The sequence below is a fragment of the Haemaphysalis longicornis genome, unplaced genomic scaffold (genome assembly GCF_048455015.1).
Source record: "Haemaphysalis longicornis isolate Haplotype H1 unplaced genomic scaffold, Haemaphysalis longicornis Haplotype H1 scaffold_9, whole genome shotgun sequence".
NCBI lineage: Eukaryota > Metazoa > Arthropoda > Arachnida > Ixodida > Ixodidae > Haemaphysalis > Haemaphysalis longicornis.
Window position 1 is genome coordinate 27,239,379 of NW_027526460.1, and position 27,904 is coordinate 27,267,282.

Sequence of the window (27,904 nt, forward strand, 5' to 3'; positions counted from 1 at the left end):
GGCCGCACAAGTATAGAACCAGGGAAAAAGTTCCTCATTGGCGAAAGTGTCAGATCGGATGCTTACCTTAGACACAAGACTAGCTTTTTTGCCTAAGCCATCCGAGTAGTACCTACCTATATGGCGCCCGAAGCCGCCGCTATATCAAATACGGGCGCTTGAACGGCAACGTCGGTTCTCACCCGGGACGGCCTTACAGACGGGCATTGCGAACGTTTCCTTTTTTCGTATATCTTCTGAAGTGTGATGCATTATTGCGCCAGAAATTGTTTGGTGAAGTGCAGTTGCCTACGGTGTGGTGCAACAACCGCCGCAAGCTTATAGGCAGTGAAGCCGGTGCCATTGAACACGCGCAGAACAGAATTATGAGTGATGGAAAATGACTCAAAACACAAGGATCGTTCTAGCAACGTAACCAATATTTGACAGGCCTTCCCTTGGGCGTAAAGTATAACAACGAAATTGAATCTTTTCTGGTGTAGCAAAGACCCCGCCTGCGTGTTTCGCTGCTGACTACCACTATGGAAAAGACACACGTAGCTGATTAGCCTAAATCATGCCGCGTAGCCAGTTACCCTGTTTTTTTTTTTTCACTAGAAATGATGGTGCCAAGGTCTGGAAACATCGGTAATGTTTTGAAAGCCTAAAAACCACTCCGTACATGAACAAGAACAAAAACAGCAAGAAGATCGTCTTCTGTTACTTGTAACATTCTTAGAGAAATTAAATGTTCTCCCACTTCTTCAACAGCACTTTGCTGATTCTGATTCTTCCTTCCAAATAACCATATTTGGCAGAGGGTAAACATATTGCGCTCTGCGTATTGTTTTCGCACAACAGATCAGTATGCGAAAACAAAGGTTCAATGTTTTCACGTGTGCCGTAGCAGTACGAAAATCGTCGCTTCATTGTTCTTTCTCTGCACCGAGTCTCAGCTGTATTGGCGCAATTTCAAGGCGGAGTTGCGTCAATATTTGCGGTCTCGTGGAAAGCGCTTGAGCAAAGATTGTGCCTCCGCCGAACCGACACCGCCGGACTTGCGCCGCGCTTTCGAGCTGAGAAAACAGTGTGGGGAACAGAGCCGACAATATCGCAGTTTGCTCGTGGTGAGAAATTTCGGAAGAAAACTGTGTAAGCCGATACCTAGTGTTTGCATTTGTTTTTCAAGAGATAATAGAAGCGAGTGAACGTGAGCGCCTTCTTAGGGAGCGCTCATTTCCACCCAAAAATGTGGTTGTTCCCTCTTCCATAGGAACCGGTAAAATACGAAAGTGAAATGTGCCTTCACAGGAGCAGTTGAATGTTTACTGTGCATCGATATGAACTTGCACATCGCTATTTATATTTCGTCGGTATGACACCACTATACGCATCAACGTTAGACACTGGGTTGGACGCGCCGGAGCATTGCGTAAGTCCGACTGAAACCACTGGCGCTCTCAAACCGTCCGTGCGAATGAAATCAAACGGGTTGTCAGCGAATCGTTTGGTGAATACACAGTCCGCTGCAGCGAAAAGAGCAGCAGACCGGGTCACGAGCGCGACATCCGCAAGTTGGCTTCTCCACAGCTTACGCTCCGCGTCCCCCGTACACGTAAGCGCTGGCGTCGAGGCGCCAACTGTCGGCGCTCATTAGCGTCACGATGCACTACTTCGTTTCGCCTCTCCTAGATGGCAGCAACATTTGAAAGAAATGATATAAGGCTCGTTTGTCGTCCTATTCACTCGTCTGTCGGGAGCGCGTTTCGTACCCCTCGCTGCGGGGATAGAGTTCCTGGGTCGAATCCCGGCGCAGCCGTGTCAATTGAAGTTTTTCTGGCGATGTCATTTCTTTGACGGATATGATGTCAGTTAGATCTTGGTGGACGCCGGCATAGAACACTTTCGTGTTAAAAACATTGGTTATACGCCAGAATATAACGGTCGGTAGCGGCGGGAATAATCGTTATTTGTTTAGATTAGTATATGTAATATTAGTACGCAAATGAATGTGGTTTAATAGCAACACCACCTGTCTGAGCCAAAAGGATATGCTTCACAGAAGCAAATTTCTTCGTTTTACTTGTGATAATTGTAACCACCGTTCTGCAAAGTTTATTTTTTTCTATTATATCGGCCATGTTTGTGGACAATCAAAATCATTTCATTTGATTATACAATAAGCCTTGTAAACGCTGTAGTTGATATTGCCTTGAAAAATACACCGCAAAACGAGAGCTTTGTGCAAGCTCAAACAAAATGGTAGTTTTTTGTTAACGTCATATAGAAAGGCTCATTTATAGTGTAACACCAAGTAACGACATCTATACATATTTTTGCTGTTTTGAGAGCAAGGACAATGGGTGACAAAAATGAGGAGCTTCAGCCTTTCGTCAAAACGGGTCTTGCTCTCTTGAAATCTAGTGAGTGGGGTAAGCTCTACCGAACTCTAGAAGGCCGGGTTTGTGAGTAGGGGGGCCTGTTGCTGAACAAACTTGTTGCACTCCATGGAGGCGTGGGCGGGCGTTCAAACGATTTGTACCTTTCAGTTGGGAGATCAACTTGAAAATATTCGATGTGCTACAGGGGCAACCCATCCCGACTGGTAACTTCGAAACGCTTTCTGAGAGTCCGTGATGATTGTACAGGCTGTGGTCATTGTTAGCGGCAGCGCGATGGCTATTTTTTTCCTCTTCTTTAGGAGAACTTGTTACGGTCGCGCTTGCGACGAGATAGATCTTGCTTGGTCGTCACTACTACTGTATTGGCTGTAAGTGTAGGGAGAACTGTTGCGTCAGTGTAGACCATGTTTTGGTCTGCTCCATACGCCTTGTTCAAAACATTATCTCTCGCCTCCCGCCGGCCTTTGTAGGGGACGGGATGCATATTCCTGGGTAGAGGACGAAGAGTGACTTGCGCTCTCCATTGGTCAGGAACTTCTAAGGCTTGGATTTCAGTGTCGGCAATACACTTGGTCTTCTCGGGGACTTTTCTTCCCGCCTGAGTCTCGGCTAGTCTTGACTTTTAGTTTGAGAGATGGCCTTTCACTAGCCCGTCTACCATATTGCGCAGGCCGATTCTCAGCAGCCCACGGTGTACACACTCATCGGAATGCTTAGGGCGCCCTTTGTTGCTTCCCGTACGAGAGTGTTAACTTCATAGGTGCCTTTATCGCTTAAAATCAAATGCGGTATGATGCAGGTGATTCTAGAGCGCACAAACACCTGAATGAGGCAAAGGATGTGTTTCCTTTAGTGCCGAGTCTATTGGCCACTCTGCGTATCATGTAAATGACCTGTTAAGTGGTTTTCGTCAATCGTTCTAGCGCGACGTTATTTTACCAGCACCTTGTATGTGGGGACCAAGTGCTCGAAGGTATCGGCAAGGCTTGATTGTCATCATCATGAACTGCAGTAGCAGCAGCCTGTCTACCCCCACTGCAGGGCAAAGGCATCTACCATAGATCTCAAATTATCCCGGTCCTGTGATAACTGCGACCAATTTATCCCCGCAAACTTCTTGATATTGCCGCGAACCATACATTGGGTTTGTTTATTTGTGTTTTGCTTTTACCGCCCGGCTGCGCCGGTCTACGTTATCTCTGCGCCAAGGGAAGTGCGTGTTCCATTTTTTCTTTCTGTGCCGCATGTGTTATCTGTTGTGATAGGGAGAGCATTCCGATCTAACGTGAACAGCCCAGAATAATCTTCTTGGATCTACTATGTTCTCGATGCGAATCGACGTTTCGAGAACTACGCGCGCCGAAAGATAAAAATCCCAAGCATTTCCCCGAGGGTGAACATGGTTAAGTGCGAATGCACGGGGTGGTGCTATGAGGGGGAGTAAAGTTAAAATCCGTTGGCATTCGCCCGTGAGCGCGCGCGAGCCGACCCACGGAGGTCTGGCAGTTTATCGCTGCATATATAGGGGGGTACGCCGCGCCGAGCCAGGTGGCTGAGAGAGGAGGCGAGCGCAAGGGGAGAGGGACAGCGGCGCACGGCAGCTGCAGCCGAGCGAGGGGGAGAGGAGAGAGTGTGACGTCATGGTGGAGAGAGAGGCGCGCGGCAGCTGCTGGGGAGAGGAGGCGCGCTGTGACGTCATACCATGACGTCACGGCGCGAGGAGCGGTGCGGGGAGCGGCGCGCACCCGCGCAGCCACGGCGAGGAGGCGGAGCGAGCGCGGTCACGTGGTGAAGTGACGTCACCGCGCCGTTGCTACCGACGCTCTTCTCCGCTCCACGCCGTTGCTAGGGAGCCGAGGACTGCGGACGCCGCCGCCGCCGCCGCCGCCGCCGCCGGCGGTGGAAGGTTTGGGGTCGCTTATAAAGTGCATTCGCACTTAAAAGCCTACAGTGCGGACGCCGGGGCATTCGATTCGACGACACTCGCCTGTGCAAGTCACTTTGTTGACCGCTGCTTCGCCGCCTCTGTATTCTTTTGAGTTGTTAGAGGAGCACAAGTTCGCTCCAATAAACGTATTTCTCATTAAAGACAACTACTTCGTCCTTGTCTTCGTGACATCTGGTAGAGGTGCTGGGTACGCACCCTTCATGCCCACTGCAACCTCTGGAAGCCGCCAAGCCAGTCCAACAAGAGCCAGCCTCCGCGTGCAAGATTTACCACCCGAGTTCGGTCTACTACCGAAGAAGACGAAGAAGAAAGACGTCGCAACCAGCACCATGCTCAACCAAGCCAATCCTCCTGTCGTTCTGCAGCAGCCACGGGTACCGCCATCATTCCGAGGAGCCCCCGCAGAAGACCCGGAAGAATGGTTGGAAAAACTGGAGCGCGTCCGAAAATTCAACAGGTGGGACGACGCAGAAACGTTCCGGCACGTTTTCTTTTACTTGGAAGATTCGGCTCGCACTTGGTTCGAGAACCACGAGAGCTCCTTGACAAACTGGGCTCAGTTCAAAAGCGAGTTCACTAAGACCTTCACTACCGTGGTCAGAAAAGAACGCAGCACCCCAACGAAGGGGTAGTGATCTTTGTTGAGGAGATGAAGAGGTTGTTTCGACGTGCGGATCCGGAGATGACAGCAGAAAAGAAACTAAGGTTTCTCATGCGAGGGGTAAAGCAGGAGCTTTTTGCTTGCCTTGTCCGCAATCCTCCCAAGACGGTGGCCGTATTCGCGTCTGAGGCGGCCGCGATGGAGAAGACGCTGGAAGTTCGAACGAGGCAGTACGATCGCCCGGTCAACGTGACGGTGTCCGAGACGATCGGTGCCGGGGCTACAAGCTCCGACACACTGCGTGAGCCCATCCGAGCAGTGGTCAGGGAGGAGCCTCGGAAGCTTTTTCCGACGACGCCGCAACCTCAAGTGGCTTCCCTGACTGACGTCATCCGCGAAGAGGTTCAGCACGCTTTATGCACTTCTATGCCATCCGAGGCACCCCGCGAGCCACAGGCGATGACCTACTCTGCGGCTGTTCGTCGACCCCGCCCTGCTCCAACCCGTCTACAAGAAGCTCCACCGTACCGCCGTCCACTCTCGCCGCCGTCCCCACTCTCGCCGCCGTCGACCGTACCGCCGTACACAGCCCAAACCCAAACGCCGAGGAAGACTGACGTTTGGCGAACGCCAGATCATCGTCCGCTGTGCTACCATTGCGGGGAGGCCGATCACATCTATCGTCGCTGCCCGTACAGGAGACTCGGACTGCGTGGTTTCTCCGTCGACGCCCCACGCCCCCGACCCGGCCAGCGCCCTACTGAGATCGACGAATATCTGTCCAACACCAACCGAGGACCAGCCCGCTCACACCGATCGTCATCGCCCCACCCATACCAGTCGCCTAACCGCCGTAGCAATGCTGATTTCGCACGTGGAAGGTCCCCCAGCCCACGCGGGGGAAACTAAAAGCAGCAACTTCTGGAGGTGAAGTTGCTCTACGGCGAAATACTGGAAACCCTCCAACGACGCAAGGACGCGCCGAAAACAGTGATTCACGACATGCCCTCATTCCGACGACCCGACCCAGCCCTGACGAGACTCCTGAACACGACGACAGCTACACGGCGCGACGCGTACTCGACCTGACCGGGACGTCCGTTGAGAAGACGACGACAACGACGATGCACAGTGCCCGACCGTCAACACGTACAAGCAGAGATACGACGCCCCGACGAACCCGGAACTCGAGGAAGACTGCATCTGACGTCAAGGTGTCCATCGACGGCTTTGACGTAGTCGCCCTCGTAGACACGGGAGCTGACTATTCGATAATGAGCGGACCATTTGCGTCTAAACTGAAGAAAGTTATGACCAGATGGGGCGGTCCGCATATACGCACAGCAGGAGGCCACCTCGTGACGCCAAGTGGAACGTGCACATCGCGCGTCACCATAGACGGCACGACGTACCCTGTTGCGTTCGTCATCTTGCCTAACTGCTCCCGCGACGTAATTCTCGGAATGGACTTTTTGACGGACAACGGCGCAATAATTGATCTGCAGACCAAGTCGATAACTTTTTCCCCCGATCACTCCATTACGCCGGAACCAAACCCCGAACACCGTGCAGCTGTAAGGATAGTCGATGATTATGTCACCCTGCCACCCCGCTCAAGTTTGATGATCACCGTCTACTGTGAAGGTGCTGCTCCTGACGTTGACGCTATCGTGGAGAGTGACCAAAGGTTGCTTCTCGACCGCGGTGTGTCTGTCGCAAGAGGCATTGCGCGCTTCAAGGAACACCAATCCCACATTTTGGTTACTAATTTCACCGAGGAGTACCAGCATTTAAACAAGGGCGCGGCAATTGCATTCCTCGAAGAAACGCAAGAAGCAAGTGACGTGATCGCGGTCGCCGACTTTGAACGCACCCCCGTAGAAACCTTCAAGCTCCCGCAGCCCTTCGACGTGAATCCGGCGCTACCGCAAGAACAACGGAACAAATTATTGGCTTTGCTGCGTCGCTATAGCGAATGTTTTTCGTCGAGCGCAAAACTACGTCAGACCCCTCTAGCGAAGCACCGAATAATAACCGAAGATGGAGCCCGACCTACCCGACAGTCACCGTACCGCGTCTCTTCACACGAACGGGAAGCCATCCGGACTCAAGTCGACGACATGCTCAGCGACGACATTATACAGCCATCGAAAAGCCCCTGGGCTGCGCCCGTCGTACTCGTAAAGAAAAAAGACGGCACACTAAGGTTTTGCGTTGACTACCGGCGACTGAACAAAATCAGGAAAAAGGACGTGTACCCCCTCCCCCGAATCGACGACGCCCTCGACCACCTCTGCCACGCGAAGTACTTCTCATCGATGGACCTGAAGACCGGCTACTGGCAAATTGAAGTGGACGAGAGAGACCGAGAGAAGACTGCATTTATAACCCCAGACGGCCTATACGAGTTCAAGGTGATGCCGTTTGGGCTGTGCACAGCACCAGCGACGTTTCAAAGAGTCATGGACACAGTGCTAGCTGGCCTTAAGTGGCACACCTACCTCGTATACCTCGACGACGTAGTGGTATTCGCCCGGACTTTCGACGAACACCTTGCAAGGTTGGAGTCTGTACTCGAGGCCATTCGTACGTCGGGGTTGACGCTGAAGCCTGAAAAGTGCCGTTTCGCATACGAGGAACTCAAGTTCTTGGGCCACGTCGTCAACGCCGCGGGAGTCCTACTTGACCCGGAAAAAACTTCAGCTATCGCGAACTTCCCTAGGCCGAAATACAAGAAGGGCGTGCAAAGATTTCTCGGGCTGTGCGCATACTACCGGCGCTTCGTCGCAAACGAATTCGCACGCATTGCAGAGCCACTCACGCGCTTGACGAAAGACAGCACCCCTTTCAGCTGGGAAAACGACCAAGAAAAAGCATTCTGCGAGCTGCAAAAACGCCTGCAAAGCCCGCCCGTGCCCGCTCATTTCGACGAAAATGCCGAAACGGAAATGCACACGGACGCCAGTGATATAGGCTTGGGTGCCGTCCTTGTCCAAAAGCAAAGCGGCTGCAAAAGGGTAATCGCCTATGCCAGCCGTGGTCTGTCGAAGGAGGAGAAAAACTATTCTGCCTCTGAGAAAGAGTGCCTGGCTATTATATGGGCGATTTCAAAATTTCGCCCATACGTGTATGGAAGGCCATTCAAGGTTGTAACAGACCACCATGCGCTGTGTTGGCTCGCCAATTTGAAGGACCCCTCTGGCCGTCTTGGGCGGTGAAGCTTGCGCCTGCAGGAGTTCGACGTTACAGTCGTTTATAAATCCGGCAGGAAACACTCCGACGCCGACTGCCTGTCCCGCGCCCCCGTCGACCCACCACCACAAGACTCTGATGAAGACAGCGCGTTCTTCGGGATCGTGACGGAGAGCGACCTAGCCGCCCAGCAGCGTGCCGACCCCGACTTACGCGTCATAATCGAGTACCTCGAGGGATGCAACGTTGCCGTTCCTAGGACCTTCAAACGCCGCTTACCAGCCTTCAGCCTGAGAAACTCCGTCCTCGTGAAAAAGAATTTCAGCCCCGGAACAAGAGCGAATTACCTTCTCGTCATCCCCGCGGACCTTCGTGACGAAATTTTGGAAGCGTGCCACGACGTCCCGTCTTCCGGACATCTGGGCACAGCCCGCACTATTGGAAAAATCAAGGCGAGGTACTACTGGCCCGGCCTTACCTCTGACGTCACCCACTACGTCCGGAGCTGCCGTGACTGCCAGCGACGAAAAACGCCGCCGACAAGACCCGCCGGACTTCTGCAACCGATCGCCGTCCCATCGAGACCATTTCAACAGATTGGAATGGACCTTTTAGGCTCGTTCCCTACGTCACGATCACAGAACAAGTGGATTGTCGTAGCGACAGACTACATGACGCGCTACGCAGAGACCGCCGCTCTTCCGAGGGGGACTGCACAAGAAGTGGCAAAGTTCTTTATAAGCCAAGTTGTGCTGCGACATGGAGCCCCGGAAGTCCTAATCACAGACCGCGGAACGGCATTTACTGCGGAGCTGATGCAAGGGGTATTACGCTACAGCAACACGGATCACCGAAGAACGACGGCGTACCACCCCCAAACGAACGGACTAACAGAACGTCTGAACAAGACAATCGCAGATATGCTGTCAATGTACGTTGACGTTGAACATAAGACTTGGGACGACGTGCTCCCGTATGTCACGTTTGCGTACAACACGGCTATCCAGGAGACGACGCAGCTGACGCCGTTCGAGCTTGTCTACGGTAGAAGGCCGACTACGATGCTCGACGCCATGCTTCCGCACGTAGAAGACGATGACCTCAACGCCGACGTCCACGGATATCTTCAACGTGCGGAGGAGGCCCGCCAGCTCGCTCGAGTTCGTATAACGGACCAGCAGCTGGTGGATGCGGGCTGCTACAACCTCCGACGCCGAGACGCCGAGTACCAACCAGGGGATCGTGTATGGGTTTGGACTCCCATCCGACGACGCGGACTCAGTGAGAAGCTCCTGTGACGCTATTTCGGACCCTACCAGATTCTACGACGTGTTGGCCAACTAACCTACGAAGTGATTCCTGATGGTGACTCCGGCACATCACGACAACGCAGGCGGCCTGAAGTCGTCCACGTGGTTCGCCTAAAACCTTTCTACGGACGATGACGAACTTTTATTTTCACTTGTTCGGACTGTCGGTTATGTTAGCATCGGGTCGATGCACTCTTAGAGGGGGGGTAATGCCGCGAACCATACATTGGGTTTGTTTATTTGTGTTTTGCTTTTACCGCCCGGCTGCGCCGGTCTGCGTTATCTCTGCGCCAAGGGAAGTGCGTGTTCCATTCTTTCTTTCTGTGCCGCATGTGTTATCTGTTGTGATAGGGAGAGCATTCCGATCTAACGTGAACAGCCCAGAATAATCTTCTTGGATCTACTATGTTCTCGATGCGAATCGACGTTTCGAGAACTACGCGCGCCGAAAGATAAAAAGCCTACAGTGCGGACGCCGGGGCATTCGATTCGACGACACTCGCCTGTGCAAGTCACTTTGTTGACCGCTGCTTCGCCGCCTCTGCATTCTTTTGAGTTGTTAGAGGAGCACAAGTTCGCTCCAATAAACGTATTTCTCATTCAAGACAACTGCTTCGTCCTTGTCTTCGTGACAATATCATATGGCCACCTAACTTTCTGCCACCCCCTGCCACGCTTGCCTTCTCTAGGGATCTACTCTGCTGCCCTTAATGACGAACCGTTATCTTGCCTTCGCATCATATGGCCTGGCCATGCCCATTTCTTATGCTTAAGTTCTTGTTCATCAAAACGAGGTAGATGTCCTATGACTTCTCGTTACTTCGAGGCTTCACAACCGATTGTTCAGGCTTTTCTGGTGAGCAGGTGAGGGCATACTTTTCCGCATATTGGCTGACGGCATCTGTTGCATGTCGTAGTGTGTTCAGTAGCCTTCCGAACAAGTCCGTGCACGTCCAGAGGGTTATATCATCGGCATATAGGGTATCGCTTATCTTAGGTATGCTGGCCAGTTGCTGAGGAAAACCAATTATAGCGATATGAAATAAGAGAGGGGAGAAGACAGATCCTTGGGGTGTACCCCAACTCGCTAGGGTGATAGGACAGGAGGTGACGTCATCTATTTGGAGTGTCGCAGTGCATTCTGAGAGGAACCGCCATACCCTGTATCGTTGAGGTTCTTGAGAAAGGTCTCGTGGGCAAAATTGCCGGATGAAGGTTTTAGGTGAAGAGCTAGTACCACTCTAGGGGAGTATTGCATGGCTTGGCTGAGAACTTCTTCATTAAGTTGCAGAAGAGAGAGAGAAACAACATTTATTCATGCCTGCGTAAACCCGGTGGGTTACCTACTGGCCCTACTCGCCGGACCCCGTGCAAGGGGTGGTGGAAAGTCGCACTTTCGGCCGCTGGCGTTCGATGGCCGCGAGCGCGAGCTCGGCAGCCATCTTTTGGAGTTCGTAGTTGACGCTGGTGACCGCGTCCCTCACGCTTGGTGGGAGCGGATCATCGTCCTCCTCCGTTGTTGTTGTCGGTGGTTGATTAAGTTGCAGAAGAATGTCTGGAGTGCTGGAAGTTTGCGGACAACAAACATTGTGTTGGGAATTTGCTTGGATTGGTCTAGATATTTTGCAGGCGCTTTTGTGCTATTCGTTCCATGATCTTCTTCATGCAGGAAGAGAGAGAGATTGTACGCAAGTGGCCTATATGAGGTGACTAGCCTGGTTTCGGGATATATCTTACTTCCACTGCCATCCACTGGAGGAGGAGCTTCCCTGTAACCCGAAATTCGTTGAAGTGCTGAAGTCGACTTTCGAGAGCTTGGTCACGCAGGTTAAGTAGCTTATAGCTGATGCCGCCCAATCCAGGGGCACTGTTTTTCTTTCTTTCCGTATTGCTGACCGTAGCTCATGACGTTCAATTGGTTGGTCTAAAGTTGTGTTAGTCCTACCAGTGTGGGGCGCAGGACGGAAGGTATGGTCCATTTTCAGATATCTGGTCTGTAGGTCTCTTAGAAGCAGATCGGTGCTTCCTGGGCAGTCGTCGAGAGTGAGGGCCATGTTGTGACTGGTCTCACTCTTCCTTGTCAAGGGGCCGATGAGATAATAAAGGAGCATCCAAGTCTTTCGGGTAGACAGAATTCCATGTAAGCCATCGCATAGTTGAATCCAGTTCTCCTTACACAATGACAGCATATTCCGGTGCTTGCTGGTTGATCTTAACTGTCTGTTTGAGTAGCTTTCGTTTAAGTCAACGTTTTTTTCAGCGTTTTGTGAGGCTACGCCTGGCTTCCCAAAGGTGTGGTAGGGGAAAGTCTACATAGGGAGTGGATTATGTGGTGGCGACTGTTTGAGTAAGCCTTTTGTGGTCTTCCATTGTTTCCGGGACGCAGGAGTCATAGGTGGTTTCTGGATTAGTTTATTTTGTGGCTTCAGCTTCCCTAAATTGGTCTCAGTTGAGAAGTCTAGCCAATATGAGCCTCATAGTTTTGCCCTTTTATAGTTAGTTTAAGGATGTTGTCGTCAGAGCCAAGAGTGGGGTTCGGGTTGACCAAAGTGACGTCGAGGGACCCAGCCAGTAGTGAGAGGTTTGGGGTTGTGTCTCTTGCCGTACTGGTGTCGAGTCTGATGGGGAGTTGGGGATCGTTGAATAACGTAATCCCGTTGTGATTCGTGATAAGTGCTATCTCTCGTCCTCGGTTTTAATTATACATGCAGCCCCGCATCTGTTGAGGGGCAATAAAGTCCCCAAGATTGAGAACTGGTTGCTCTGGGATTATATTGATGGTTTCTTGGATGGTGTCTTGAAGGCCGGTCTCTTTAGCAGAAGGTCGGCGATACACGTTCGAGATAAAGATATTGCATTACGTTTTTGTCACACAGGAATGAATTTCTACCAGAGTGTTCTCACAGCCTTTGTGAACCGTGAGTTGTTGCGTTGCTGCGATGTTATTCTTGATTAAGGTAGCTGTTGCCTTGCCTGAAAGGTCTGCGTAGGGTACATAGCCGAGAAGGCGAGTTTTGCCATTGATCTCCTGCTGGGCTATTATATCTGGTTGCGGGACTAAAGTTCTGATATATTGCTTAAGTTCTCCCACCTCCGCTTTGAACCCACGACAATTCCATTGTAGGAGTGTTGTTAGGTGCGTTTGTGTATTGGGGGGGAGGGGGCATCATGGGAATAAGTAGCGCTGGGTGCCCAGGCGTCTGAGTTTGTTTTGGCGTACGGGGTGGCGCGTCAGGTTGAGCGATGAGTTAGTAGAGCTTCATTTATATTAGCTTTCTACGTGCCAAACCTAGCGGCTTGCTTCTGTTTTTTTCTCCAGAATGGCTTTCAAAATTGCTTCCCCGCTCTCAGCGATGCGCACAACCGCTTCTTGAACTTGTTTATTATATTGATTGATGATTATGAGGTTTAACGCGCCGACGCTACACAAGCGATGCCGCGCGCCGTAGTGGAGGGCTCCAGATTAATATTGACCAACTCGGGAGCTTGAACCTGCGTCCTTCGGCAAGTTGTTTACTTATATCCTATTTCGGTTTGTTCTGTGCTGACGTGAGATCGGAGGGCACAGCTGTTTCCATGTCTTCTTGGTGTTGCGACTGATTGTCAGGAAGGGCTGAATGGTCATCCTGACCTTCTTTCTTTGCCTTATTGCGCTTGCCAGAAGTGTCGCGTGGTTGGTACTGCTCCAGTGCCTCCAGGTGAGCTTGTAAAGAGGCGACTAGTTCAGCCTGCTTTGTTATCTGCGCTGATTGCTGTTTTCTAAGCGACTGTAACTTATTGCATTCGTACATTGGTTTTGTGTATTCTGTCCTAAGGGGGGAAATTGGCTTTGGCACTCAACAAAAATGGTAGATGGCTTTGGTACCCAGCTTCCTTTCTGTCTCCCGGGGTTATGCCGACTGGGGCGTTCTCTTTGCTTGAGATCTCGAACTGCCGCGTGGCGGTTTGCCACTCCAGGCCGTGGTTGAGAACCGGGAGTCTTTTAAGTCACTCTCGAGTACAGCCTGCCCAGTGGTTGCACCGCCAGGCTCCTTGCTTTTGGATCTGTACCGGTGTCGAAAACTTGGAGTGGTAGAGCTCTCTCTTCTCCAGCAACGTGGAGGGGTCGCGTCTCGAGCTGTCTGCCGGATGGTCCCGTTTGCTTGCCGGAACAACCGTTGCCGGAGGACGTAAGGTTTAGCATAGCATTTCGTGCACCAAAGGGAGCCCGATAGGTAAGGTCCCCCACCCAGGCCGCAGGCAAGGGACCAGGGATGGCTTGGAGCAGGTCTCGGACGCCCCAGTTGTGACGCATTTGAATGTTTGGCTGAAGGCATGCCGTGAACCGTTGCCCTACATTGTGGCAGGTGGTGCAAACTGGGATTGTCTTTTTATGTAATGAGGACGACTATTCGGCCCCGAAGAGACCTACAAAGTACGGGACCTTCGGTCCTGCAAAGGTCGGGAACACGGTCGTGGTATGTCTAAAGCCATGGTCAGCGTAGATTTCGTTCTCAGTCTGGTCCAGGTTGTGAATAATGTCGTTTCTGTGAGGTGGAGGTGAACCTGGTGGATTACGCTTTTCGCGACATCATTGGGAGCCTTTAAAGGGAGACTGAATTAATGTCAGCGCTGAGGGTTATCTTCTTGACTTAAACCAAGGCCCAAGCAGCTTCCGCAGATTTAGTGCTGATGGTGGCATATTCTGTGTCGAGTCAATGCGAAGCTTTAGGTTGTCTTGACGCCACGTAGCGTTAGTCACGTTCAGTAAAGATAGTAATATTTCCGTGTATTCTACGTCTCCGAGCCGTACGCTACCTTGCGGACGTAGGACCAGCTTAAAGTCATCCCGGGAAAGCGGTACTGGGCGAAAAGGCGGCTTACTCATCTCCAGTGTGCTAGCTGCTTGCGTTTGGGCTTGTGGTAGGCCTACTGAAGTTGCTGGTGGCGTGATGGTGCCACGTTGGCGCCGCGTTGGCTTTGGCGTTGAGATCACGATACGACCTAAATGAAATCATTATTTTGGTTCATGGTGGCGGGCTGTTAAACCTTATCGTCAGTGATGTTTGAATCCATGGCTTGATGCAGGCTTTAATGAAGGGCTTCGCGTGAGAAGGGCCATCACCATCGCGCGAAGGGTTCTGCATGTTACTCTTGGGAGTTACGCCTAACTTCCAGGGGTAGGCCGAGCGAAGGCGTCGGTGATATCACATTAAAGGGAGATCTGTGCCTCGGGGGAGCCGGAAGCAAATTGAAATGACTCTGAAATCTGATTGGGACTCCCGGGCAACGCTTGCGGCCGTCGTATCGATGGGAGATGAAAAAAAAAAGAATAAGGTTAGTTTGGAGCTCGGATCAACTGTTGTAAGAAAGACGAAAAATGCAAGAAGAGGAATGGTTTGTGAGCTCATTGGCTGGCGGATCCAATTTTCATAGGTGTTTACGGGGGTCTTGAAAGGAAAGAAAAGCGTAAGCCTGTCGCTCGAGTTATCCGTCTGATGCAGGGAATATTCTGTTCCCAGAGAAAACAACCGTGCGGGGTAGCAGAATATCAGGGGTTGAATCGCGATGAATCAATAGGTAGAGCATCAGCAGAAACCATTGATATTCTAGGCCTTTTGGTTGTTACTTTCTTAAAAGAGCTATTTATGCTCTTTCTTCGAAAAAAAAAACTCGTCAGTTGATATTTAGTGTCGTGTGTGCCGCGCTCCTTCAGTAGTCCTCATCCTTGCGCTGTTTCCCTCTTAATTATTGCGTACCAACTACCCCAAGTTTACCCTTTAGTTTAATATACTTTGAGCGTTGCTTTAACTACAGCCCGGCAGCATGATTTTTGCGCAAGAAGCCCAGGTGGCATTAACAAAACTCTGACACGCCCAATAACAAATTTTATTTCAGGAAGCGTGCGGGAATTTTCAAACCATATTTGAGATTTCCAATACGACCTGTCGTGGTAGAAGTGACCTGTATACGCATTAGGTGAGCCATGTGGCATAGCCCTACAGAGTGGTTTAAAACGGCTTTGTAAGGCCCCTCAGATTTAAGAAGCACTTCATAAAATGCTTGACAGTGGCTCGAACAGAGTGGTGCTTTCCTGGTCCAACGGACGCACTTTGTTAGAGATAGCGCTTCGCCTGTGTACAAATGAGTTCCGTCATGGAGTCCCTAATTAGCCTAATAAAGCCCGATATTCAGAAACACATGGTCCGGGCTGTTGCTGTTTCTGAGGTCGCAAATTACAACTTCCGCTTTCATGTTCGTAACTTTTAAAGACTTCTTGCTCTTACGCGGAACAGAAGCCACCTATACGAAACTGTTGTCCAAGAACAATGTCGCAGTTGCGTTGGGACCGACTTAGCTTATTTAGATTTTTGCGCCGTCTCAAAATATATGAATCGAGTGGCTCTACAATTGCTACTAATTATCTCCATGAACGAAAAAAAGTAGGCGCAGTCGGCCCTCAATGGGGTGCGATGTTCAGCATTCGCTGTGCCGTTCTTGTGAATGATCGCCGGTGAATCTATTCTGCATTTAACTGTCATCCGGTTCCCGAGTGTAATAAGACCAACGATAGCCAAATGATGTTGGAGAGAAAACTCTTTGGACTAAAAGTCTCTTCACCATGCTCTTTATATCATTTAGAGACATCGTGAAACTTCGAAACTTGCTGCTGAGAGCTCTTAGGGAGGATAAAGCGATGCATCTTCAACAGCGCCGCGAACATCTCGGCAACCTCAGTTCAGTTCAGCCCATAAGGCAACTTGATTGAATGGTTCTGGGAATTATTAAAGCAAGTATTTGTACCGATAGCCGAAGTAGCACGCTACGTTCCTCCCAATCGAAAATAATGTCACGCAGGCACGCTACGTGTATCATACAGACGCAGGCATTGTCCCTCACCTGCTGTCCCTTTCACTATTAAATACACAAGTATCCAGGCCGTACGCACTGCAAGGTATGCGGTGGCTATCGGGATGGTGAGCACGCGCATTGGGGATGTGCACGGGCCTCCTCATCTCCCACATTTCTTTCCACCAATGCTTTCCCCCTGATATTCCGTACTGGTGGTCAAGCTGGGCGCTCCCCCCGAGTACCTGCGGGCCGCCATGTGGTACCTGTAGATTGCCCAGATTGTAACACTCCGCCAAGCCCGCCACTGTCGAAAGACCGTGAAGCACTCTCTTCCTCCGAGAACCCACAATAACGCAGCGGCACGGAATTTAGCCGCTGAATAAAGATTGTTCTCTCTCTTTCGTAAATATCGATGTGGGCCTTCACGCTCCATTGCTGCACCTCGGGTATGAGCTGGGTGGTGAGAGATGGCCACGTATTTATTCAGACGTTTTTGGAGCGGTGAAGGAAGAATTCCGAGATAAAGACGTGCAACCTTTTTTTGACGAGAGAAGCCAAATCTGTTTGGCGATGCCCTTGCTGGTGGATTCAGTTCAAACTAACATTCCGTGCCAGTCTGAACATTCCACGCAAATTAAAGTTTTCAGAATAGACAAAGCAGAGAACTAACGCTGATGAATTGCTTTCGAACCAACCCCATTAATGGCCCTTGACGTTATTTATTGCGTGGACTTTAAAGAAAAAATAACAGCGGTATTTCTTTTCCGGTAGTAATTATTTCGTCCAGAAAGCTTGTTAATTGTAGGAAGATGTAATACATAATACCTTATTTGAGTCATGCATGTTCTGAAGCGTCAGGGGAGTGCTCCAACCGGAGATGGAGCGATTGAACCATACTTGTCGCAGTGCGGCTGATATATAAACACGTTTAACAGGTAATCCATGATACCCATCAAATTGGCACCGCCAGGAGGCGAAGACGACACTCCATCGAAGCCTAGAATTTCTTAAATCCCCACGTCGGAAAACCAACACGATTAGAACCGTACTAAAAAGAGGCGACGACAAAAACACAGCAAATAAAACAATACTTTAATTATTCAGGGATTTTTTATGAGTTATGTCCTATTCGACAATGGTTACAATAATGTTTGTAATTATCATAATAATCTTTAACAACCACTAGCTCGGAGTGGTGACTACGGGTGGCATCCAACTCCCTTATCTTTTTCGTCTCGCTTTCTTCCGATGTAACATTTGGCGAGAATCTCCCCCCTGTCATCGAAGTTACTGCACACCTAATTTCGGGTGTGCACCGAAAAAGCCCTGTGCTGTCAGCCGTTCATGTAGAGTAGGGGGAAGAGAATAGAGTTTTCGCTATGTTATCCCATGCACGTTTTCTTCCTTTCTTTTGGGTGTGCTCCATTTTGCAGCTTGTTGTAACTTCCTGTGAATGCCCGTTCTTGCGAAAGGTATAAACTGAGCTCCTTTGTGCGAGAAGAACGAACGAAGTCCCTGCCTTCTGTACTAAAGGTGTCATTAGTCGACGTGTTTTCTTGGGGCATCGCAGTTAGCGGGAAGTGAGAGTTCTTTCCCCGGGGTTCTTCTCGAGGAAGAAAAAACAATACACTCGTGAGGATAAACTATCCGACTCGCAGCGGGCTTTTTGCGCTCGAGCATGTGTGATGTTACCTTTGAGTTGCCTTTCCCCGCCTCGTGACATAAGGAGTAAAGAAGAGCAATTATTGGGATTCATATCCGCGCACTTTCGACTCAACGATTGACGCGGAGGGAATAGTACTATAGAGCGCTTCTTCTTAGGACTGAGCAAAAAGAAGGAACCAGTGCGTTTTGTTCGGAAGAAATGTCTCAGGCTGCATAACAAACTTCCTTCCGGGGAAAGTGCCTCTAGATGGCGCAGGTTCGACTTGGCGACATTGCCCGTTAAAAACGATTAAAACCGAGGCGCTTTTGTAAACGCTTCATCAATAAGCCTAATGCAGCGTGCACTTGGGGGGCGGACTGCTTTGAGAGCGAAATGCATCGTTTCATGGTGAAGCTCTTTTGACAGATTAGGCTGTAAAGCAGCTTTTTCTACGACGTTCAAGAGGTTTACTAGATCTCTTTTGTGTGCGTGCTTGCGTGCGTGCGGGCCGGTGGACGGGCGGACGGACAGACGGATGGATCTGTGGCATCGCTGGGTATGTGTGTCAATTCTCTGAACTCATGGTACATATAGAATGCGCTGCTACTACGTCGTAAAGCCGGTACATGCGCCCTAAGCTTTCTAATAAAATATTCTAACCATGATATACTGTTCACGACAGTCAACGAGAGAGAATGATCTTTAATGTGTCTAGTGATGTTAGCTGAGCTTGGATTCAAGCGTTTCTGCTTCACCCCTCCACCTCAAAGTTTTCTAAGGATCTGCCTATCCTGCCGGGCTGCTTGCGTTCGCTTCGTTTAAGCTCAGACTATATTGTTTCCCTCCAGTTTATTAGTTTATTTTCAAATAGCACTAGTAACTTTATCAACAACATAAACGGACCAAGCCTGTTTCACTTTAGTTTACCATTCCTATATTCCTCTTACCCCCTTTAGATAGTCCTTCCCCTCTTACCACCACGTCATTTTTCCTCGAACCTAAACGGGGCCATTTTTCCCGCCATATTCCCGCCATGTTTAAAGCTGGCATGAAACAATCCTATTTTCGCCGCGGCCAGGGATAGCATAGCCACTTTTTTCTACTAGTTTACGTCGTCTTGTTTACTAGTATTCGTATATCGTCTTTGTTGCGTGGTATTTGTTGCTCTAAGGCTTGAGCTCTTTTTTCTTTGATTTGACAGATTGTAACACGGCTAGTTCAGCTCATTTTTCTTATTCAATTTTGGAGGGATAGAATTTCGCATGCAAGCTAACCTCTACTTGTCGATGCTCCTTCAGAGACTAACAGAAAACCGAATACCTCACAATATTTTGTATCAAGCTGAAGCGTTGCGCTGGAAACAAAAGGCTATGCAGCGCGCAACGCTAACGTCAAGTTGGATTGAAAGTTGCCCACCCAGTGCGGCGGGTTGTTGTCTCAGACAGAAGATGGAAAAGCATACCCAATTTTCATAGCAGCTCCAAAATCTGCCGTTCTCGTGTGATTCGCATCGAATTCCATTTTTTAATGGCCTGTCAAAATAGACAGGTAGCCTAGAAGCAGGCGGTAGCTGCTTTCAGAGAAATACGCGCATCCTATATTTTTGAATATGCGGTCCTTTTATGGTTATCTCTGTTTCCTGTCGGGAACGATTCCCCAGTGGGAGCAATGATTTCGGTTGTATTTTTTTATTTTTAGTGTCTGTGGGTTTCTAGTATTGCTTCGCTTCCCCCATTCTCCTATTTTGGCTAAAACAAATTGATTGAGTCATCGCACATCAGTTAAGGGAATCTTTTGCTCGGTTGCCATGTTAGGTATTTCGCTCAGTAAACGCCACAGGAAAGATTTGGAGAGATTTGCTACAACATTCTCATTGGTGTACACGACAGAAAGGAGCTTCATTGAACTGCTGATTCCTGCATTGAAACCGAGCAGTTAGTTTGGCCTGTACTCTCCGCCATTAATTCTACCCTCCGCCTTTGCGTCTTTTGTGCTAAAAGTATGACTGCAGCGCCGTAAGAATGTACAGTTCAGGATGTTTTTTTTTCTTTTATTTATTCAATTATGGGAAGTGCTAATTAAAAATAATATATTGCTCGAACAAGCGTATTTCATTCGCCTTATTACAAGCATTGGCCAACCCATTTCTGTGAATGGTTTTTTTTTACTGCCCTGGCTGTAAATGCACACGACTACACCGAGGTGCTGAAAATTTCGGCGTGAGGCTAAGTTGTAATAATTGATTTAGTTAAAGCGCCTCAAATTTACAGTTGAATTTTATGAGTCCTCCAGCACAGATATTTCTATGTTGGAATGTTCTTATCTATGCATACGATAGAGTAGCCATATGCGGCATATATCAATTTGATGCATGCCAACTTTATACTGTGCTTATGCATCAGCTCGGAACTTGAGAGTGTGCGCTGTGCAATATAACACCTGTCCCAATGCAAAAACCGTTTGTCACTGTAGGACTACGGGTTTTCTCCAACTTCTGCAGCTCAAACACGCCGCAAATTTTCCTTTCCATTACTGTAGATCGCAGAATTCGCAGGCTCTTGAGAAATCAAGCCCGTTTTAGGCAACAAAACTGCCACTCAGGCGGTGCGATTCGGCGCCCTGTTTTAAAACTTCTAATCACCTGGTGGAGCAAAAAAACATCAACTATCAAATTTGGTGCGAAGCGCAGGGATGGTGATGTTCCAGATTACTTAGTGATGTTCGCACGACATCGTTCACGCCGATTGGGCATGGTTGTGCGCGCGACCCAGTGAAAGCACTCTGCAACGAACGGCGGAACACCTTGTTTGCTGTCAGTCCTCCTACATGGCGCCACCACACGGCTCCGGACGGCTGTCCACCCTCAATTTGTTTTTGACCGGATTTGTGCCTCGGTAACGTTTGTTACGGTGGATAGCACTTCTTTCGTGAAACATTTGAGCATTCTCGACAGCCAGAGCCATAGAAGACAGGGTATGAGTATGTTCGCGTGTGTTTTTATGGGTGCACGTATATTCAGGTGTACGACAGTGATTGATTGATTGATTACCTTTATTGGAGGAAAGGGGAGGCCCGGAGGCCATGCCTGGGGGAATGGGAAGTGAAGGGATGGGGGGGTAGAAAAGGCCTTCGTCACACAATTGAATGTCCCTTCTTTGAGCACTCATTTTGCGTCCATGATGTTCATAAGGATCTTCTCAGGATGGGTAGTCACCCCCACGCTACACTAATCTCGCAAGGCCACTCTGTATAACACAACTGCCCAGTGCTTGCAGAAAATCGATGTGATTATGAAGGTGTAGAATGTCTGTGTCTGGAGGGTCGTGACGGAACAAGTCCTGTCTTTGGAGCACGAAATGACTGCACCCACACGTGAGGTGGTGAAGGTCAGACGGTACGTTTCTTTGGTAATAAGGGCAATACTGTCGTGGGTGCCGATTCGGATGGTACCATTTCCGCGCAGCAGAGGGCGTGTAGGCACTGTTGGTGATGCTTTTGTTAAGGAAAACGACAACGTGTAATTTTTGTGTGTGCGTTAGCAGCGCTGTCCCTTAATTGCATTACTTGTGAGGTGTAGGTATCATACCTTGCGTGTTTTTTTGTTTTTTTTCGTGCGCCAGCACAAAGGCCCCACGGCTGTTCCTGGGCACATTAATAAATGATTTATCCAGTGATTATTATTATTCTTTGCGCTTTTGAAACATTTCTAAGTCAAATCTTTTAATCTGATGTACTTTTAGGAACAACTCTTAGACGCTATGGTATAACGGTACGCCTTAAGCCGCTTCAGACAACCATCCTCACCAACAACAACAGCCTATTAGGTCCATTGCAGCATGAAGGCCTCTCGCATTGACCTCCACCCGCTCCTGTCCTGCGCTTTCCGAGTTCAATCTTTGCCTCCGAATTCACCTATTTGGTCTCTCTATCGAGTTATTGGTCTTTTCCAGCATCTAGTCCCGTCTCTCGGCATCCATCCTGTTATCCTCGTGGTCCTACCTGTCGTCAGTTCATCTAATATAAGGCCAGCCCGAGTCGATTTCTTCTTAATCTGAACTACGCTATCTTCAACTCCAGTTTGCTCCTTGATCCAGGATGCTCGTTTCCAGTCCCTAAGTGTTACTTCTATCATTGTTCGCTCCATGGCTTGTTGTGCCAACCTAAGTTTGCTTTCCAGTTGTTTAGTAAGACAGCAAGTTTCCGCTCCAGAAATCATAACCGGTAGAATGCATGGGTTGATTGATTTTCTTTTTATGATAGAGGCATCTTACTTTTAGTTATTTGTGAGTGCTTGCCCAGTGCTCCCCAGCCAAACCCTATTTTGCCCCGGATCTCTTTCTTGGGGTAGACAAGCGGCGCATTAAATGACTACCTTAAATTGCTGAAACTAAGCTGGTCGCGCGGATGTACAGTCGCTTCTGGCGGAGGCGGGAAACGTCGTGCATATATCCTTTTGTTTTTGAAGAACGAGGAAAGTGTTCATTGTTAAATTTTGCGCATAGTTTTAAATAAGCACGCACGCTTTCAGCGGGCAAACTCTGGTACGCCATAAATACAGTTTGCGTTTGGCATCCTGATGAAAATTCTCAAAAACAAACACTTGTGCTAGACTACAAGCGACAGTTCCGCCTCGTTAGAATTGAAATTGAATCTGGTAGGGGATGAGCTGTCTTACGTAACGGCAAATCGTAAGGCAAGGAGGTCTTTCTCTGAGAGAGGTTCAGCTAACTTAAGGCGTTCCAATACTCGTGTTATTAAAATTCATGACGGGTCTCTCCCCCAACATAATGAACAGACTAACCTGGCACAGGAAGCAAGCAAAGTAAACTGGCCGCCACTTCCTCCGCCAAGGAGGACCATTCCGTTGTCATTTTTATCGCGCAGCCTTTTCTCTTTCCACTCATTTTACACATGGTTTTGTTAATCATTAATCAGTTGGAAGCTGGCTCTGACTCAACGGAAGCACTAAAGGGGCCACTTAGGTGGCCTCTGCGTGCCAGAAGTTTCGCGTTGATAATGGCGCTGATTTGTGGTTGGAACTTTTTCTTGCGACTGACCGGGGTATATTCTTCTAAATTTTTATTTCCTTTGTCGCACTTTTTTTATCTTCCGTTCATGCCTTTTTGACCACGTGTCAAAACCGACGCCTCTCGGCGATCTCATTTATTTTTTCACACGATTTTACGCTCTCCTGCCCTTTTCCAGCGCCGCGAAGAACCTTAGCTGGAGTCACGTTTTGATTGATTGATTGTAGGGTTTAACGCGCCGACGCAACGCAGGCGATGAGGCGCGCCGTAGTGGAGGGCTCCGGATTAATTTTGACCACCTGGGGATCTTTATCGTGCGCCGAAATCTCGTACACACGGGCGTTTTCGCTTTTCGCCTCCATCAGAAAAGCGGTGGAGTCACGTTTTCGCGGATCGAGAGTGCTTCGTTAGCTGCACTGAGCAAAGTGCCAATAGACGGATTGGCTCTCATTCGTGCTTTCTTTTGACCTGCTTCTTTCCTCCCTTCTCCTTTCTGAAATTCATTTTAATTTTTGCGCTCCTCAAAGACTCCTAAACACGCTTATATTCAGACCACTGGCACGAAGAAAGCGTTCGAAATTGAAGCCTCCCACAATTTCGGTAGACTGTTTTCTTTGGATTTTTTTTCTTTCGCTTCTTTGATGAAAGACATCTATGGCATCTTTGATTTAGGATTGCGATTTCACTCACTATAGAAATTCCTGGCCCTTACAGTACTAAGCAATAGACAGCCGGCCATTACCGCCTACAAATATGCATACGCATCGCCTGATGCGGATCATTCTTTGCCTGCTGATCCCGATTCCAATGACCTAATCGTGGATCGCTTTTTCCTCCTGCCACCACCACTGCAAGGATGCACCACCACACAATAGGTGTTACGGTGGCGAAATAAACGTTAGCAAATGCAAGCTCGGACTACTCGCACTATTCGCCCTCGCACGACACGTACAACTAACGCTACGTCGCTGTACTCACAGTCGCAGTACAAAATGTTTCGCCCATAAGGTGCTAGGGATGCCGTAAGTTTTTTTACCTACGGATGCCTGCGAAGTCATGGCAAAAAGATCTCACAACTTTAGGGAATTTTTCGGAAATCGGAAATTTATATTCGTTTAACTTCATGAAATGTTTTTGTGAGCGAAGATAATCAGCGAAAATAAATCAGTGAAAATAATTTTATCAACGAAGAAAATGGTTATGGGCGGGTAACGTCATGCGCATGAGGGGCAACAGGTGGACCATTCATTTGACGGAATAGCTGCCAAGAGACTGTAAACCCAGTAGGGGTTGGCCAAAAACTCGATAGAGGGATGAGCTAAGAAATATTTAGGGGGAAAGGATGGACTCGGCTAGCCCTCGATAGACGTGCCTCGAAGTCTTTGGGAGATGCCTTCGTTCCGCAGTGGATACAACCAGGCTGCTGCTGATTATGAGGATGAGTTTCATCAACTTCTGGACATCAGTACCCCTCGAGAACGACTCCCTTCGGTACGCCGGAGCTGCATATTCGTTGACGCCACCCCCAAAAGCACGCAACCTGTACACAATTGAGGCTGCCGAAACGCCAGCATCCTTGCCTTCCGTAAGAAGCCCACGGGTATAAGATATTCTTATACTTGGGCTTTTACACCGGGTGTGGAATCTGTTTGCCGAAGGCGTGAATGTGAAGATCTGATCTCACGGTTTTTCTCGTTGGTAAGCGTGGGCAAACATATTCCGCGTTGAAAGCACATCAGGTTGCCTGTCTGTTTAGATTTATATCAGTTGCCCTATAGCGTCCGTTTCAGCCTCGTCATTGACAGGTTGTGCTATAAGGTCTTGTCCACTCGCTTAGTCTGCGCTAACACCGCCTTAGAAAATACAGTCACTTCCTTTGCACATCTGCTCCAAAAAAGAGTTGCGATTTGCCCGCGCACGCCCCAATAGTGTTACCACCAACTCACTGAACCACTGCTTAACAACCGCACACACCACAAGAAGGCCACATATTAACTTTCCTTTTTCTCATGTAGGATGTAATTATCGGCTCATGTGGCGTGATAACGATCCCATAGCCCAACGCCGTAGCTGTAACAAGCTTTGAGCATTAAAATGTATTCGTTCCTGCTTACTGAGCGTAAAGTCACTCAATCATGCATACGTATATATCACCCTTGTCATGGGGAAAAATAAAATACAAGAACGGCGAGACCTGAAAGGGGACCTGTGGCCTTTGTGTTTGATAGAGCAAGCAAAGACCCCAACAATATTTCCTTTCATTAGTCATGTCTGGCCGGCGTAACGACGACGCCTCCGATGAGACAAAGGTCTGCAGCGTGCTGCCGCGTAGCTCAGCCTGGGCGGCAAAAGGAGAACGGTAGGCGGTAATTAAAGGACGCACCGTTAATTGCAAATGCGTGCGCTAACGCGCCATGGCTCTGCGTTTCGTAAGCTGCCACATCCTTCTCTCACTGTGGCAATGGAACAGTTTCCTTTGGCACGTGTTTTTTGTAGTCTTCGCACAAAATAACTCACCCCGCTATGACGCGAAAGGGCATCCTACGGGTGCAATAAATCCCTTGCAGTCTCTTAATTGATCCCAACTTTTCTATATAACTTGGAGCTGGAAGTTGCTCTCTGCCGCTTTTTGGGCTGACGGAAAAGTGTTCACGTTTTCTCATTCTTTTTTGTGTAGCGTGACAACTTCAATCTCCTCTTTTTCTTCTTGGTTTCTGCAACCGTGTGGAAGGAGCATCCAATCAGGGCGTCCGTAATATGTTGTCAGTATAGGCGTTCCGTAATTGCTGTCTCTCTCGTTTAAACAATACGCTTTTCTCTTTTGTGCTTTCAGTTTGTGCTGATAAGCGCAAAAACCGTGACCAATAAATTTTCCTTGGAATGCGGTAACTTGAGGTTAAATTCGGGTGTTTGAAAAAAAGAATAAGTTAACTAGAAGATGTTTTATTATTCATTGTCGCGCACGCAATACGAAAGTGTAAAAAATGAGGGATGCTTAAAGGCCGGAACCTCGTTTGTTTTTTTACACTGGTAAAGGGTAAAATGAGCATAAGTAGAGGCGGAAAAAAAAAGGCCGAGAGGAAAAATAACCGCGCAAGGTGCCATTCCCACAAATAAAGCTCTGGAAATTTAAGCGCCGGGAATGCCACTAGTATTTTGCAAAGCTCATCGCTCAAATAACGTGTATGAGCGCCGTCATCGCCTTAAGTAGTGGTGCCATCGAAAGCCGATGTTACAGGATACCCTCTTCAAAAAACACCTGTAAAAGAGTTTTGTCAAATGTTTAGAGAGCTGTCACCTTTGAGGCGACAAATGAGGGCAGAGACATGATTTGCACGCTGTTTTATGAATACGAACAGGCTCCAGGTCGTCATAAAGGGCAGTGGTGTGCTGTTTAGGACTGCTTGTTTTAAAGCGTCAATGTTTACTGTAGTTATTGTAATGGAAGGTGAGGATCGAGTGGAGTTGGAGATTTTGTTAAACGTTAAAACAGAGCATTTTTAGAGCAATAAAGCACTAAAACTGCGTGAGGCTTATCTAAAAAACAATTGCTTGAAGAGTCTGCCTTAAGAGAGCTGCCTTACGAGGGCTGCCAAATTTTGGTGTGTTGAATAGAAAAAGACAAAATAAAAAAAAGGCGAAGGCCAAATGGAAAGAAAGTCTTTATTACATGTAACATGTATAACATGTAAAAGCAAAAAGGGCCATTTGTATATTGGTCCAGCCCAGACATCCCAGTAGAAAGAATGACAAATAAGCATTGCCTGGTCATGAAAACACTAAATAGAACGCCACGCTGCTACGCGGGAACGTGTTCAAGTGCTTGGGAATGGGCTCCTGGCTAACCGCACCCTGGCGAGAGCGTGTTTTCTATGCGGGAAAACAATCGTGGCTCCCTACATCCCTTGAGAGCAATTTTTGCAACATCTGAGTAGAATCGGGGCCGGATCATTAATTACCACTGCCCGCGATTACTGCGGTGATGGAGGCTAACATTGTTTTGAACAAAATAAAAACGATATTAGCAATGATACCAGGCACAGAACCACGACTACATGTCGCAAACGCAAACGGGAAACACGGGAACCTCATTCGCGTAAGTGGGCGGCAGTTAGCCATATCACGTCTCCCTGGTAACGTTCCAATCGCGGTATATCCTTGTACTCCAAGAGCATCGGTCTACCCAGATAGCTGACGCAGATGTTTTTAAGATCTTAACATTACCACAGACTCATTCAAGAGTTTCTTCCACTTACAATATATTCCTTCTTTAAATCTCTATTACCGCATTATGTGTCTCAAATGGCAGTTATTGGCAGCGCACTTGTGCTTTTGAACGCAGATTGTATTTGAATTGCTTTTTTAAGAGCTCATTTGCATTTTGTTAGTAAAACAAACAAATTGTAAAAAAGAAGCTCCCGATGCGGGATTACGGCCCATGGGACATCGACTCATCTTTTACTTAGCAATGGGCTACTTAGCAGCTATTAACGTCTTTTCACGCTGCCTTTTCTCAACCCCTTTCTGCATTTCCGTTAGTACGAAGCGGAAAATGGGCACGATAAAAATATGTGGATCCCATCCCACCCATAGGTGAGAATCGACGTAACACGAAGCTTTCATTGTGTCATACCAGGGTTAAAATGAACCTGCGTGTGTCCTTTTCTGACAGTGTTACGGCGCTCGGCGTAGTTGATTTTTCCGCACGGTGGGCAGTGGCGAGTGCTTCGAGAAATAGGGACCTAAGAGAAACGTTCAACGCCTCGTTATCTGTGGCGAAGGCCCCAGCAGTGGCAAGGCCAGAGGATGTTATAGACGCAGGAAATGGGGCTGCCCCGCGGGATCTTCCCCTATCGCTTCCCCGGCCGCCCCATCGGTCGCGGTACGGGAATGCCAGCGCCATCTGGTGTAAGGTAGATCCCGGCGGCGCGCCGGGCGAGAATGCCAACAGCAGCAACACCTCCACGAA